The sequence below is a fragment of the Musca autumnalis genome, unplaced genomic scaffold (genome assembly GCF_047663935.1).
Source record: "Musca autumnalis isolate F117 unplaced genomic scaffold, ASM4766393v1 scaffold_3, whole genome shotgun sequence".
Classification (NCBI taxonomy): Eukaryota; Metazoa; Arthropoda; class Insecta; order Diptera; family Muscidae; genus Musca; species Musca autumnalis.
Window position 1 is genome coordinate 178692870 of NW_027411866.1, and position 15673 is coordinate 178708542.

Below are 15673 nucleotides of genomic sequence, written 5' to 3' on the forward strand. Positions count from 1 at the left end.
AATATTTAAAAATCCACTTTTGTTTTTCAAAATAGTCAGGCTTAATCTCATAGTCGTTGTTTTAATATTTTATTAAAACAACATTAATTTATTAGTGGGAAAAAATTGGCGATGTTTACCAAGGGGTAAGGCAGGGAATACTATAGTTTCAGATCTCGCCACAGATCTTCATCAGTTCCCTTATTTCTTGTTTTTCAACAAGAAACTTTTTATACCCAAGTGTCAATTGCTAGCTCAAATAGATACGTGCGCAACGAAACACTCTGAAAGAGAATTTCTTTGGCACTACCTAAACTCTAGCAACTTCACTTGCAAACAAATCCAAATTTTTCCCACTGCTATGCGTTCGTCGATTCTCGAAAAAGCACAAGTGTCAATTGCTAGCTCAAATAGATATGGGATTAAGCCTGACTATTTTGAAAAACAAAATAGAAGTCGTCATCCCAAACAAAAAACGCCAACCCTCGTAATTAAAAATCCACGACACGTAGGTCGTTGAAAAAAAAATATTTTTTTAAAATTCACGCTCTGTAATTTTTTGAAAAAAATATTTGTATAAATACACTACCTGTAGGTTTAAAAAAAAAAAATTATAAATGCACAGCCTTTGTTCTTTTAAAAAATATTTTTATAATTCCAACCCTGTAGGTCTTTGAAAAAACATTTTTACAAATCCACCTGCTTATAAAAATTCACGACCTTTAGTTCTTGGAAAAAAATATTAAAATCCCACGATGTGTACGTACGTCTTTGAAAAAAATATTATTTAAAATCCACGGCATGAAGGTCTTTGAAGAAAAATATTTTTAAAAATCCACGATGTATAGGTCTTTGAAAAAATATTTATAAATCCACGACCAGTAGGTCATTGAAATATATATTTCAGAATCCACAACCTGTTGGCCTTTGAAAATTATATATTAAATTCTTTGGTGATTCTTTTGAAAATATATTTAAAAATCCACGACTTGTTGGTGTTGAAAAATATATATTAAATACTTTGGTGGTTCTTTTGAAAATATATTTAAAAATCCACGACTTGTTGGTCTTAAAAAATATATATTAAAAAGTCCATGAACTGAAGGTCTTTGATATAAAAATGAGTTATACATATATTCCTACAATTTTCTCATGGACAAGGAAATTCTTAGACACTGATGGTAATTAGATTAGTATAAATGTATTAAAGAGTAAAATTTCACTTACATCATATATTTCGTCTAATTTACATATGTCAATTTTTTAAAGAAAATTATATTTACCTGCAATAGAAAAAAATGGTATGTTAATAATTTATTATTTAATTAAAAATGTATGTATATAAATATGAATTGTATTTATTTTATTATATTCTACACATTTACATATTTGTTATTTATTCGTATACCATAAAAAAACATGCATGTCAAAAATATACATGTGATTATTTATGGATCATTGATATCAAACAACATGTGTATCCAAACATGTTTTTTTCATTATTAAATATAATATAAAAAAAATATTTCCTTCACTATATAATTACTAACTATATAACTTTTTACACAACTACACATTATTTTCAATAAAAACCAAATTAGCATTGTTAACTGCTCATCGCTGCTAGCTTGCGATAAACAAAGAATGAATTATTGAAATTTTATAAGTATTTTTGTTGTTGTTGCATTTTTTGTTAAATTAAAATCACGCTGCTGATGATATCGAAGGCAGTCAACAATTACACTATGTCACGTAAAGTATTTAATTTGCATTCGCATAACATTTGATTATTTGCAATTTCTGGGCAAAAATGACAAAAACCAACAACAACAAAACTAAAAATCGCCAAACAATTTGATATATAAAAAATTACATATATATTTTGCAATAATTTTATTGTGGAAAATACATTTTGGTTGATATAAAAAAATGTAAAAAAAATTTCCTACTTCCCATCAACAGTTCGTGATATTCAGCTCCGCGTGTGTTTATTCGTTAATTATGAAAATATTTATAATAACAATAATAATGATGATGATTGTGATGATTACAGTTTTCATTATTACGTTGATGCTGTTTACTGATCAAATTGATACGGCACAAATAACCAGACTAACTGAATGGCAGTCGAACAACAACTACAGCCACAACACAGATATAAAATTAATTATTAAAAATAATTTCATGTTAATGCAGTTGCTGTTTGTGTGTGTTTGTCGTCGCATAATGTCATTATTTCAGCAGACATCATTTTTATATCCGCTTTAGTTTTATAATATTTATCATAAAAAATCACGTTATGGACACATGAATTGATATTTGTTGGGAGTAATATGAGATGTAATATTTAAAAACCGTGCCACCGTGGTGCAATGGTATGCACGCCCGCCTTGCACGCAGAAGGTCGGGGGTTTGATTCCTCGGCCAAGCAACATCAAAATTTTTTCAACGGTGGCAAAATACCCCTCAGTAATGTTGGCGACATTTCCTGAGTATTTCAACCTTGAAAAACTTCTCCACAAGTGGTGTCTTAAGACACGCCGTTCGGACTCGGCGGTAAACAGTAGGTCCCATATCATTGAGCTAAATATGAATCGGGGTGCACTCATTGATATGAGAGAAGTCTCCCTTGTCCCGTATGGGATGTTGTGGAACAATGTTTTTTTGTTTTGTTTTAATATTTAAAAACATAGAAAGGAAGAAATTAATTGTTGGGAATTAGTAGTTGATTTTTTAAGCTAAGAGATATTTATTTAATTTTTCACGTGTCTGGAATTTTTTAAATCTAGTGTTTTTTTTTTCTTTTTTTTTTTTTGAAAAAATAATTTAAAAAAAATTCATATTTTCCGTAAATTTGCATGGTTCGTTAAAAAAATATACTTTAAATATAACATTTTTAAAATCCAAGACCTATAGAACTTTGAAAAAAATAATTGGTGTTAAATGTATTATTAGAAATATGCAGTTATTTCTTATTATATAACAAGTCCACAGCCTTTAGTTTAAAAAATATTAAAAAACCCACAGAAATGAAGAACAAAATATTTTTAAAAATTTACATATTTTCAACAATCTACGGTAAGTTGCTGGTTGACAAAAAAGTGATAAAACATATTTGTTTAATATTTTCTATAATTTAAGATGCAAAACAATATATTTTAAAATATTGTTTTTTTTTTAAATCCAGGTTGCTGAAAAAAAATATTTTTAAATTTCACGTAGGTCGTAGAACGAATATAAAAAAAACAACAAATGTTTTGTTCTAAAAATCCCACAAAAAAAAATAATTTTTTTAATCTTCGACATAAAAAAATTAAAAAACCCACAACAAGCAACGGAATGCTTTTCTTTTAATCTACAATATATTTTTTTTTAAAAGCTCCACGACATGAAAAGTATTTTTCTTAAAAAATCCACAGCAAACAAATATTTTTTTTTTAAATCTGTGTCCTGAATAAGTATTTATTTAAAAAAACACAACCAGAAACAATTTTTATTTTAAAAATCCACGACGTGTAGGTCTTGAAAAAAATATTAAAAAAAATCCACGACCTGTTGAAAAAATATTTAAAAAATTCCACGACCTGTTGAAAAAATATTTAAAAAAATCCACGACCTGCTGAAAAAATATTTAAAAAAATCCACGACCTGCTGAAAAAAATATTAAAAAAAATCCAAGACCTGTTGAAAAAATATTTTAACAAATCCACGACCTGTTGAAAAAAATATTTAAAAATCCACGACCTGTTGAAAAAATATTTTTAACAAATCCACGACCTGTTGAAAAAATATTTTTAACAAATCTACGACCTGTTGAAAAAATATTTTTAACAAATCCACGACCTGTTGAAAAAATATTCTTAACAAATCCACGACCTGTTGAAAAAATTTTTTAAAAATCCACGACCCGTTGAAAAAAAAATATTTAAAAAATCCACGACCTTTTGAAAAAAATATTTAAAAAATCCACGACCTTTTGAAAAAAATATTTAAAAAATCCACGACCTGTTGAAAAAATATTCTTAACAAATCCACGACCTGTTGAAAAAATTTTTAAAGAAATCCACGACCCGTTGAAAAAATATTTAAAAAAAAGACCAGTTGTAACAATATTTTTTAAAAATCCACGATCTGTTAAAAATATTTTTTAAAATCTGTTAAAAAATATATTTAAAAAATATCTTCAAAAATCCACGATCTGTTAAAAAATATTGTAAAAAATCACGACCTGTTAAGAAATAAATAAATAAAAAATCAACGATCTGCGTAAAAGATTTTTAAAAAAATCTATGGCCTGTTAAAATATATATGGGGATTTCTGAGTGAAATCGGACACTTTTTCAAGATGGGGTTTTTGATTTCCTTTATTTTTTGCTGTGGTGATGCTGCTGATTAACAAAACATTTTAGTATATTTTCAGATTTTTTTGACTAACGGTTCCAGAGATATCGCACCTTGAAAAAGTCAAATTCTGTAAAAACTAGATGCAAAGAAATACTCATAACTTTTTAATATTGGTCCAAATTGAAAAAATCTTTTTTTGTATGCTTTGTTGTTTTATCAGCTATTTAATAAAAAATAGCAAAAAAATTTGCACAGTGGGCTTGGACGCTATTTTCGCGATTTAATATTCAAAATCAATTTTTAAAGATGTTCGACCCCTTCGATTTTCTTTAATTTTTTTTTGTATTAAACTACGTTCAATTACAAAAATTTTAAGTCCTATGTGGTAATGGGATTCGGACGATTACTATTTTTTCTGAATTTTTTTAAGTTTTTCAATACAATTTTTCCTTTATACCCGAGTGAAACATTTGTTATTTTACCAAAACAATACAAAATAAATTTTTTTATATTGGTTTTGTTGTTTTATGTAGGAATTTATCTTAAACATCTTAAAAAGTGCGTAATTTTTCTATTTTGAAAATGTATTAGCAATAAGTGTACCAGCCGGACCTGTTGAAAAAATATTCTTAACAAATCCACGACCTGTTGAACAAATTTTTTAAAAATCCACGACCCGTTGAAAAAAAAATATTTAAAAAATCCACGACCTTTTGAAAAAAATATTTAAAAAATCCACGACCTGTTGAAAAAATATTCTTAACAAATCCACGACCTGTTGAAAAAATTTTTAAAGAAATCCACGACCCGTTGAAAAAATATTTAAAAAAAAGACCAGTTGTAACAATATTTTTTAAAAATCCACGATCTGTTAAAAATATTTTTTAAAATCTGTTAAAAAATATATTTAAAAAATATCTTCAAAAATCCACGATCTGTTAAAAAATATTGTAAAAAATCACGACCTGTTAAGAAATAAATAAATAAAAAATCAACGATCTGCGTAAAAGATTTTTAAAAAAATCTATGGCCTGTTAAAATATATATGGGGATTTCTGAGTGAAATCGGACACTTTTTCAAGATGGGGTTTTTGATTTCCTTTATTTTTTGCTGTGGTGATGCTGCTGATTAACAAAACATTTTAGTATATTTTCAGATTTTTTTGACTAACGGTTCCAGAGATATCGCGCCTTGAAAAAGTCAAATTCTGTAAAAACTAGATGCAAAGAAATACTCATAACTTTTTAATATTGGTCCAAATTGAAAAAATCTTTTTTTGTATGCTTTGTTGTTTTATCAGCTATTTAATAAAAAATAGCAAAAAAATTTGCACAGTGGGCTTGGACGCTATTTTCGCGATTTAATATTCAAAATCAATTTTTAAAGATGTTCGACCCCTTCGATTTTCTTTAATTTTTTTTTTGTATTAAACTACGTTCAATTACAAAAATTTTAAGTCCTATGTGGTAATGGGATTCGAACGATTACTATTTTTTCTGCATTTTTTTAAGTTTTTCAATACAATTTTTCCTTTATACCCGAGTGAAACATTTGTTATTTTACCAAAACAATACAAAATAAATTTTTTTATATTGGTTTTGTTGTTTTATGTAGGAATTTATCTTAAACATCTTAAAAAGTGCGTAATTTTTCTATTTTGAAAATGTATTAGCAATAAGTGTACCAGCCGGACAATAAGCTTAATAAATTGATAATAAAATAACCACGGTTTGGGAATTACATGAATGGGCATCTGAGCCAAATAATCTACCAATTATTAAAGAGAGGTTTTCTCAAGAAGATGATTATTTAAATTCGAAAGAGGAGTTGAATTTGAGATATGAAGTGGCTAAACTTATCGCGGGCACAAAAAACGCCATTCAGTCATACAATAACTGTTAAATAGAATAATTGCTAAACCATCTTCAAAATCGAAAAATGTCGCGGTTTTTAAGACTTTTAAGATAAATTTGTAAATAAAGCACCAAAACAAATGTTAAACAAATTTAATTTTGTATTGTTTTGGTAAAATAACAAATGTTTCACTCGGGTATAAAGGAAAAATTGTATTGAAAAACTTAAAAAAAATTCAGAAAAAATAGTAATCGTCCGAATCCCATTACCACATAGGACTTAAAATTTTTGTAATTGAACGTAGTTTAATACAAAAAAAAAAATTAAAGAAAATCGAAGGGGTCGAACATCTTTAAAAATTGATTTTAAATATTAAATCGCGAAAATAGCATCCAAGCCCACTGTGCAAATTTTTTTGCTATTTTTTTATTAAATAGCTGATAAAACAACAAAGCATACAAAAAAAGATTTTTTCAATTTGGACCAATATTAAAAAAGTTATGAGTATTTCTTTGCATGTAGTTTTTACAGAATTTGACTTTTTCAAGGCGCGATATCTCTGGAACCGTTAGTAAAAAAAAATCTGAAAATATACTAAAATGTTTTGTTAATCAGCAGCATCACCACAGCAAAAAATAAAGGAAATCAAAAACCTCATCTTGAAAAAGTGTCTGATTTCACTCAGAAATCCCCATATATAAACTTACGATATGTAAAAAATACTTTTTAAAAACCACGATATGTTAAAAATATGTTTAAAAAGTCTACGACCTGTTAAAAAATAAATAAAAAATCTACGATATGTTAAAAATGTTTTTGAAAATCCACGATATGTTGAACAATATGTTTAAAAAAATCAGGAATGTTAAAAAATATGTTTTAAAAATGCAGGAATGTTAAAAAATATTTTTTAAAAATGCAGGAATATTAAAAAATATTTTTAAAAAAATCCACGATATGTTAAAAAATGTTTGTAAAAAATCACGACCTGCTAAAAATATTTGTAAAAAATCCACAACCTATTCAAAAATAAAGAAATAAAAAATCAACGACCTGTAAAAAAATTTAAAAAACCTACGAACTGTTAAAATATAAATAAAAAACCCACGACATGTTAAAAAATATTTTTTAAAAAATCCACGATATACTAAAAAATATTTTTAAAAAATCCACGACCTGTTAAAAAATAAATAAAAAATCCACGATATATAAAAAAACGATAAACGTTCAAAAACCTATTTAAAAAATCCGCGACCTGCTAAAAATATTCTTAAAAAATCACAATCTGTTAAAACTTTTCTTTAAAAATTTCTCGACCACTTCAATAGTATTTTTAAAATATCCACGACTTGTTAAAACGTTTTTTTTTAAATCCACAGCCCGTTGAAATCTTTTTAAAAAAAATCATGGACCTCTTAGAAAATATTTTTTTAAAAATCCACGATATGTTAAAAAATATTTTTTTAAAAATCCACGATATGTTAAAAAATATTTTTTTAAAAATCCACGATATGTTAAAAAATATTTTTTAAAAATCCACGATATGTTAAAAAATATTTTTAAAAATTCCACGACCTCTTAAAAAAATCAATAAAAAATCCACGATATATTAAAAAAAACAATAAACGTTCAAAAAACTATTTAAAAAATCCACGACCTGCTAAAAATATTCTTAAAAAATCACAATCTGTTACAACTTTTTTTAAAAAATTGTCAACTACTTCAGTAGTATTTTTAAAAAATACACGACTTGTTAAAATATTTTTTAAGAAAGCCACGGCCTGTTTAAATGTTTTTAAAATATCATCGATCAATCAACTCTACGACTATTTAAAAATATTTTTTTAAATTTTGATTTTTCAAAATAGTCTGGCTTAATCCCTTTTGTTGTTTTAATATTTAAAACAACAAGTTTATTAGTGGAGAAGGTTTGTAACAGCTATCCCAATTAAATAAACGCCACCAATGTTCTAATATTTTTTTAAATATTCACGACGTGTTAAAAGTATTTTTTAAAAATCACCGACCTGCTAAGAAGAAATTTTCTCAAAATCCACCTGTTAAAAATTTTTAAAAAAATTCCCGACCTGCTAAGAAAAATTTTTTAAAATCCAGCACTTGTTAAAATTTTTTTAAATTCCACGACCTGATAAAAAAATATTTGTAAAAAATCACGTCCTGTTAAAAATATTTGTATAAAAACACGAACTGTTAAAATATAAATAAAAACCCCACATTATGTAAAATAATATTTTTAAAAATCCCTGATATGATCAAATATATTTTTAAAAATCCACAGCCTGTTACAATATTTTTAAAAAATCATCGACCTCTTAGAAAATATTTTTAAATATCAACGACCTTTTAAAATATTTTTTTTAAATATTCAAGACATGTTGAAAGTGTTTTTAAACAATCCCCAACCTGCTAAGAAGACATTTTCTTAAAATCCACATGTACAAATTTTTAAAAAAAAAGTCCCGACCTGTTAAGAAATATTTTTTTAATCCACCACTTGTTATTTTTTTTTTTTTTAATTTCACGACCTGCTAAAAATATTTGTCAAAAATCACGTCCTGGTAAATATATTTGTAAAAAACCCGAACTGTTAAAATATAAATAAAAGCCCCACATTATGTTTAAATAATATTTTTAAAAATCCACGATATGTTAAAAAAATATTTTTAAAAATCCACGATATGTTAAAAAAATATTTTTAAAAATCCACGATATGTTCAAATATTTTTTTAAAAATCCAAAGCCTATTTAAATATTTTTTAAAAAATCATCGACCTCTTAGAAAATATTTTTAAATATCTACGACCTTTCAAAAAATATTTTTTAAATATCCACGACATGTTGAAAGTGTTTTTTAAACAATCCCCGACTTGCTAAGAAGAAATTTTCTTAAAATTGTTTCAAAAACTTCGCGACCTGCTAAGATATAATTTTGTTAAAAAATTTGTCTAAATTACACGACCTGCTAAAAATATTTGTAAAAAATCACGTCCTGTTAAAAATATTTTTAAAAAAATATTTGTTAAAATATAAATAAAAACCCCACAGTATGTTAAAAAATATTTTTAAAAATCCACGATATGTTAAAAAAATATTTTTTAAAAATTAACGATATGTTCAAATATTTTTTAAAAATCCACGGCCTGTTTTCCTTTCAAAAATCTTCGACCTCTTAGAAAATATTTTTGAAAATATACAACCTGCTAAAAATATTTTTGCAAATATACGACCTGCTAAAAATATCTTTAAAAAATCCACGACCTGCACCAATATTTTTTCTACGACCTCTTAAAAAATATATATTTTTTTTTAAATCTGGAACCTGTTAAAATAATTTTAAAAATCCACGACCTTTTAAAAAGTATTTTTAAAAAAATCCAAGACCTTGTAAAATATTTTTAAAAAGTCCACGACTTTTTAAAATATTTTTAAAAAATCCACGATCTGTTATTGAAGCTATTGTTGAAAATGATAAATAAGAAGTGTTTTTCCCTAGAAATACTAAAGCGATGGAAAATGTAGTTAATGAAGATATTGCGAAACTTGGTCTTGGTTTAAACGGAATATAATATCGCTCCTGAGTTGTTTCCTAAGAACATACCTTCTGTTATAACCACCTTTATAATCCTCATTTTTAATCCCCTTGTTATTATTCCCATTAGTTACATAACAGGGTCAAAGACAAACAGCAACAAAACATTGTTTGTTGGTCGTAATGAAAACAAAAATAATTGAAAAAGTAAAACACCATCGTGGTCGTTAGGATTGTTGTCATCTCGTTGTCGTAACATTCGTTTACTAATCTGACAGACTGGGTAGTTGTTTTTCGTTGTTATTCTGTTGCAATTAGGTCTAGAAGTTGGCACAATTCTCTGCCCATGAATGTAACACTTATGTTGTAAACGACTAAAGAATAAAAAATACAGAATTTTTTCTATTACAATTTGCTGTTGCTATGTTGGCGCAACAGCATTTCTATTGCCGTTAACAGCATTGGGACATGGGGAATTGCAGTAGTTGTTGTTTCATCTTTCGTTAGAAATTTCTATTACAAATCCCCTGTGACATTTGTGACAGACTTGGCATGCATGTTTGTTTATGTGCCAGGCAGCTTGGCAGCAACAACAACACTCATTACAACAATCATCATCATGTATGGACTTTAGGCATGTCATCGTTAACTTTCAACAGGACAGGATGGGAGTCATGTAAACTACTCATACCAACAAGAAGTAAAAACAGGAATTATGGTCAATGTTGAAGAAATGTTTACCACCCGGTCTGTTCCTCTGTTTTGTGGTTTGTTGTTTTGTAAGTTTTGCAGCAAAGAAAATTGTTTTGCTGAATACGGCTTTCCTTAAAACGTTATTTTCCCCTACTTTAAACTCTCTCACCCAGCTTAAAGCCTTAAATCCCGGTGATCCCTGTACAGGGGTATATTTGTTTTTAGAGGGGGAATTTCGGGTTTTCTTTTCCCTAACATTCTGGCACAATTCCATCGAGTACAGGATACAATTGTGGCCTTTCTATCTTGTGTGGTTGCTAATGTTCCTGTTGGGCCTTTAGTTGTCGGCTTTTGTAGGTGTCTATTCATGGAAGTTGTTTTTGTTTGTTTCAATATCTGCTTCAAACATGGAATCCACAAGAATGTTCCCTGTTACGGATGAAGTCTATGTTATCGCTTTCTTCAATGCAAATCTGTTTCTAAAGAGTTTTTCTTATGTGTTCTTCTTGTCTTTTTTGCCATCATTACGCTGCTCATCATGCATAAGCATCTATCTGCAACTTTATCTTGCTGCTTCATCAAGTCAGAAGGATATCTGAGTGGCATTTGTTGGCATTACAATATACAGATATAGAGAGGGAGATTGGCAAAGCTCATCTGGCATAATGGCCATTAATGTTCTGTTTCAGTTTTTTTTCTTTAAGTGGGTGCCAACACAATTTTATGTTGGCAAGACCAATAGCACAGCACGTATTTCTTTTGTTTTCATTGTTTTCCATGCTTCTTCCACTTGGTTATGGCCAAACTTTTTCTTTCATTTTTTCAAAAGCACTTCATCATCACTGCACTTTTGTGTTATTGTTGTTGCTGTACAACCCTGCAACAACAACCTCATCATCTTCACTTTCTTGTTGAGATGTGTAAGTTTACACAAAAAGGGACCATTTTCCATCAGATGCTACAACTTGCCTTAGTTAATTAAAGTCTTTGAAATATGTTTGAACATTGTCTGTCTATGGGACATATTTGTCTTTACACGCACGTTCGCCCATCCTAGCATAGATGGCCAAAAAGACAAACAACAAAAAGGCATGATAAAAAATTACTCTCCTTCATTCATTGTTTAACAGAAAAAAAAACACACACAAAGAGTAACAAAAAATGCTTTGTAACTTTGATTACATAATTGTCTTTGTTAGTTTTCATGCCGGTCTCAAGGATAATGGTTGTTGGTTACTCTCATTATTCTTTTGTTGAAATAGATTACAACTTTTTAATGACACTTGATGTTCAATTGAAAATTAAATTTAAGTTCTTCGAACATCAGTTAACATCAAATGGAAGCCAGAGAAGATGAAAAAAGACAAACTTAAAGATAACAGCAGAAGGCAAGCAAATACTTATATCTGGCCATACTCCAAAAGTTTCCAAAGACTAATTTCTTAGCAAAAGTTGATATTTGAGATATATAGAAAGAAATCCTTAACAATGGTGTTGTCAGAAATTAGAAAATGAATACGCTTGACAGATGTTGAGAACTTTTTTTATTTGTATAATAAATGTTGTAAAGTGTATGAACAAAATCAACGGGTTAAGTAAATCTCTTTAGGAACTTGGAAGCAAATTGTTAAATCCATGACATATTGGTTGTATGGAAAGATTTTACAGCATCAACGAAATATTGACGTTAAAAATATATACTAATAATAGAATCCTTTCTGTAGTTAGTCCGTGAACACATAATTTAAAAAATTCCCGAACCTTTGGCCATTGAAAAAACAGCTGAAAAAAATATTTAAAAATTTAACAAGTAAGTGTCAGTCGGCTTTGCCGACAGATATATACCCTCAGCCAATGTGAAGCGAAACTTTCACCTACGGACAGATTGAATGTATTTAAGGTCTCTTCAGAATTTTGTGGCCCTTTTCGGACATTCGAACTTGCCGACAAAAATGTGGATTAGGAATAAACTGCACTTAGACACAAATGTTGAACCTTTGTGGGGGAGTTACCCTTAGGGAGGACTGATATGGGCCTTTTTAGAAGTTAAACTAAATTTTGACAAAATATTTGGAGATCCAAAGTTAGGACCAAATTAGTTGCCCCATTCAAGTGATATCGTCCTAGCATTTTAGTGATATTTTTTAAACATTGGGGAGATGTACCGAAAGTTGTGGACCGGTATTGCCCATGAAACTAAGTTTGGATATAATATGACGAAGACCAAATGTTGGACCAAATCGGTTGAACAGTTCGAGAGTTATCGTGCTCTCAGACCGCTATATATGGTGACATAGGGGGTTTTTACACCTTTTGGGCTGTTTTCCCAAGAAATATGGATTTGCCCCTGAAAAAACTTTTACCGTCGTAATGGAGGTAGCGAATGCAAATCGCTTCAACAAAAATCAAAGTGATTCGAGAGCAGGTCTTAAAGTGAACTTATCCGAAATTTTGTTTGAGAGGTACCAGAAGGAGTAGATAAATATAGTCCATATTCGAACGTGATCTATATCTGGTAGATATATTAGGATGTGCAAAGTATAGATTACATCGGTCACTTCCTTCAAGAGTTATCGTGCGCAAAATTTTTCCGAACATTTTTGAAGTTTTGTGGGGGAGGTACCTGAAGGAGTGGACCGACATGGTTTATCTTCGAACTTAAACTATGTTTGGACAAAATATTACGAGGGCCAAATTTTGAACCAAATTTGGAGATCCGTTCGAGATTTATCTTGCGCTCCAACCACTACACATGGTGTCATAGGGGTTTTTGCATATTTCAGGCTATTTTCTCAGGAAGTATGGACTTGCCCCTTATGAAACTTGTACCGTCGTATGGGGGACAGCGAATACAAGTTGCTACAACAAAAATCAAAGCGATTCGAGAGCAGGTCCTAAACTGAACTTTTCCGAAATTTTGTGTGGGAGGTACCTGAAGAAGTGGGCCGATTGAGTCCATATTGGAGCCTCTTCTAAGTCTCTTCACGATGTGCAAAGTGTGGACCAAATCGGTTACTCCCTTCAAGAGTTATCGTGCGCACAAATTTTCCGAACATTTTCGAACTTTTGTGTGGGAGGTACCGGAAGAAGTGGACCGATATAGCCCATCTTGAACTTAAACTAAATTTGGGCAAAATATTACGAAGGCCAAAATTTGAATCGAATCGGTTCATCCGTTCGAGAGTTATCGTGCGCTCCATCCAGCCAGACAGACAGACGAACGGAAATATTGCTAAGTGCAAAATGAAATGTTGATAAGTTGTTTCGTGGAATAGGGCCCTGTTGATCGTTACAAACCTGATTTAAAATTTCTACTTCGCTGTTTGACATAATAATTATAATTCTAAAAAACTAATAAAAAGCCCACGTCGTTGTAAGACGACGAAGACCCAAGAAGACCCAAGTCACAGTGGGTCGTTGGAAGAAATATTTTCAGAAATCCACGTAGTCCTTTATAATTAAAAACATTTTTGTAATATCCAAGTCCTGGCTGGCCATTAGAAAATAATAAATTTTAAAATCCAAGATATTGAAAATATTCTTTAAAAAATCCAAGATATTGAAAATATTATTTAAAAAATCCACGCTTGAAAAACATTTTTTAAAACAATTCCGGATTGAAAAATATTTTTTAAAAAATACTCGCTTGAAAATATTTTTTAAAAAACCTACGCTTGAAAAACATTTTTTTTAATAATACTTCCACACTTGAAAATATTATTGAAAAAATCTACTGTTGAAAATATACTTTAAAAAATCCACGTTTGAAAATATTCTTTAAAAAGTCTATCGTTGAAAATATACTTTAAAAAATCCACGCTTGAAAATATTCTTTAAAAAATCCATGGTTGAAAATAATCTTTAACAAATCCACGGTTGAAAATAATCTTTAAATAAATCCACGGTTGAAAATATTCTTTAAAAAGTCTACGGTTGAAAATATTCTTTAAAAAATCCACGGTTAAAAATATACTTTAAAAAATCAACGGTTGAAAATATTCTTTAAAAAATCCACGCTTGAAAATATTCTTTAAAAAAGTCTACGGTTGAAAACATACTTTAAAAAATCCACGGTTGAAAATATTCTTTAAAAAGTCTACGGTTGAAAATATACTTTGTAAAATCCACGGTTGAAAATATTCTTTAAAAAATCCACGCTTGAAAATATTCTTTGAAAATCCACTATTGAAAATATTCTTTAAAAAATCCTTGGTTGAAAATATTCTTTAAAAAATCCATGGTTGAAAATATTCTTTATAAAATCCACGGTTGAAAATATTCTTTAAAAAATCCACGGTTGAAAATAATCTTTAAAAAATCCACGGTTGAAAATATTCTTTAAAAAATCCATGGTTGAAAATATTCTTTAAAAAATCCACGGTTGAAAATATTCTTTAAAAAATCCACGTTTGAAAATATTCTTTAATAAGCCTATGGCTGAAAATATACTTTAAAAAATCCACGCTTCAAAATATTCTTGAAAAAATCTACTGTTGAAAATATACTTTAAAAAATCCATGCTTGAAAAACATTTTTTAAAACAATTCCGGATTGAAAAATATTTTTTAAAAAATACACGCTTGAAAATATTCTTTAAAAATTCTACGCTTGAAAATATTATTTAAAAAATCCACGCTTGAAAAACATTTTTTAAAACAATTCCGGATTGAAAAATATTTTTTAAAAAATACACGCTTGAAAATATTCTTTAAAAATTCTACGCTTGAAAATATTATTTAAAAAATCCACGCTTGAAAAACATTTTTTAAAACAATTCCGGATTGAAAAATATTTTTTAAAAAATACACGCTTGAAAATATTCTTTAAAAATTCTACGCTTGAAAATATTATTTAAAAATCCACGCTTGAAAAACATTTTTTAAAATAATTCCGGATTGAAAAATATTTTTTAAAAAATACACGCTCGAAAATATTCTTAAATCCACGCTTGAAAACATTTTTTTAAAAACTCCGGATTGAAAAATATTTTTTAAAAAATCCCTTAAAAAATATATTTTTTAAAAATCTCTGATTAAAAATATTTTTCAAAAAAATACACGCTTGAAAATATTCTTAAATCCACGCTTGAAAAACATTCTTTTAAAAATTCCGGATTGAAAAATATTTTTTAAAAAATCCACTCTTAAAAATATTTTTTTTTTTAATCCCTGATTGAAAATATTTATCAAAAAAAAATCCACCCTTAAAAATATTTTTTTTTTAAATCCACGCTTGAAAATATTTTTTTTTAC

At 28.3% G+C, this 15673-nt stretch overlaps 1 protein-coding gene across 6 annotated transcripts in view; it reads right to left on the reverse strand.

Moving 5' to 3' along the window:
- Positions 1 to 15673, reverse strand: part of mgl (low-density lipoprotein receptor-related protein megalin) — a 579665-nt gene that overhangs the window by 517563 nt on the left and 46429 nt on the right. The window contains exon 1 of one of the 6 annotated variants that reach the window (XM_073975914.1): positions 1207 to 1257. The exons of the other annotated variants lie outside the window; for them this stretch is intronic. The gene's annotated coding sequence lies outside the window, so the exon portion shown is untranslated. Of the gene's footprint in view, positions 1 to 1206; positions 1258 to 15673 lie in introns of those variants that run through there. 6 annotated transcript variants of the gene reach the window in all.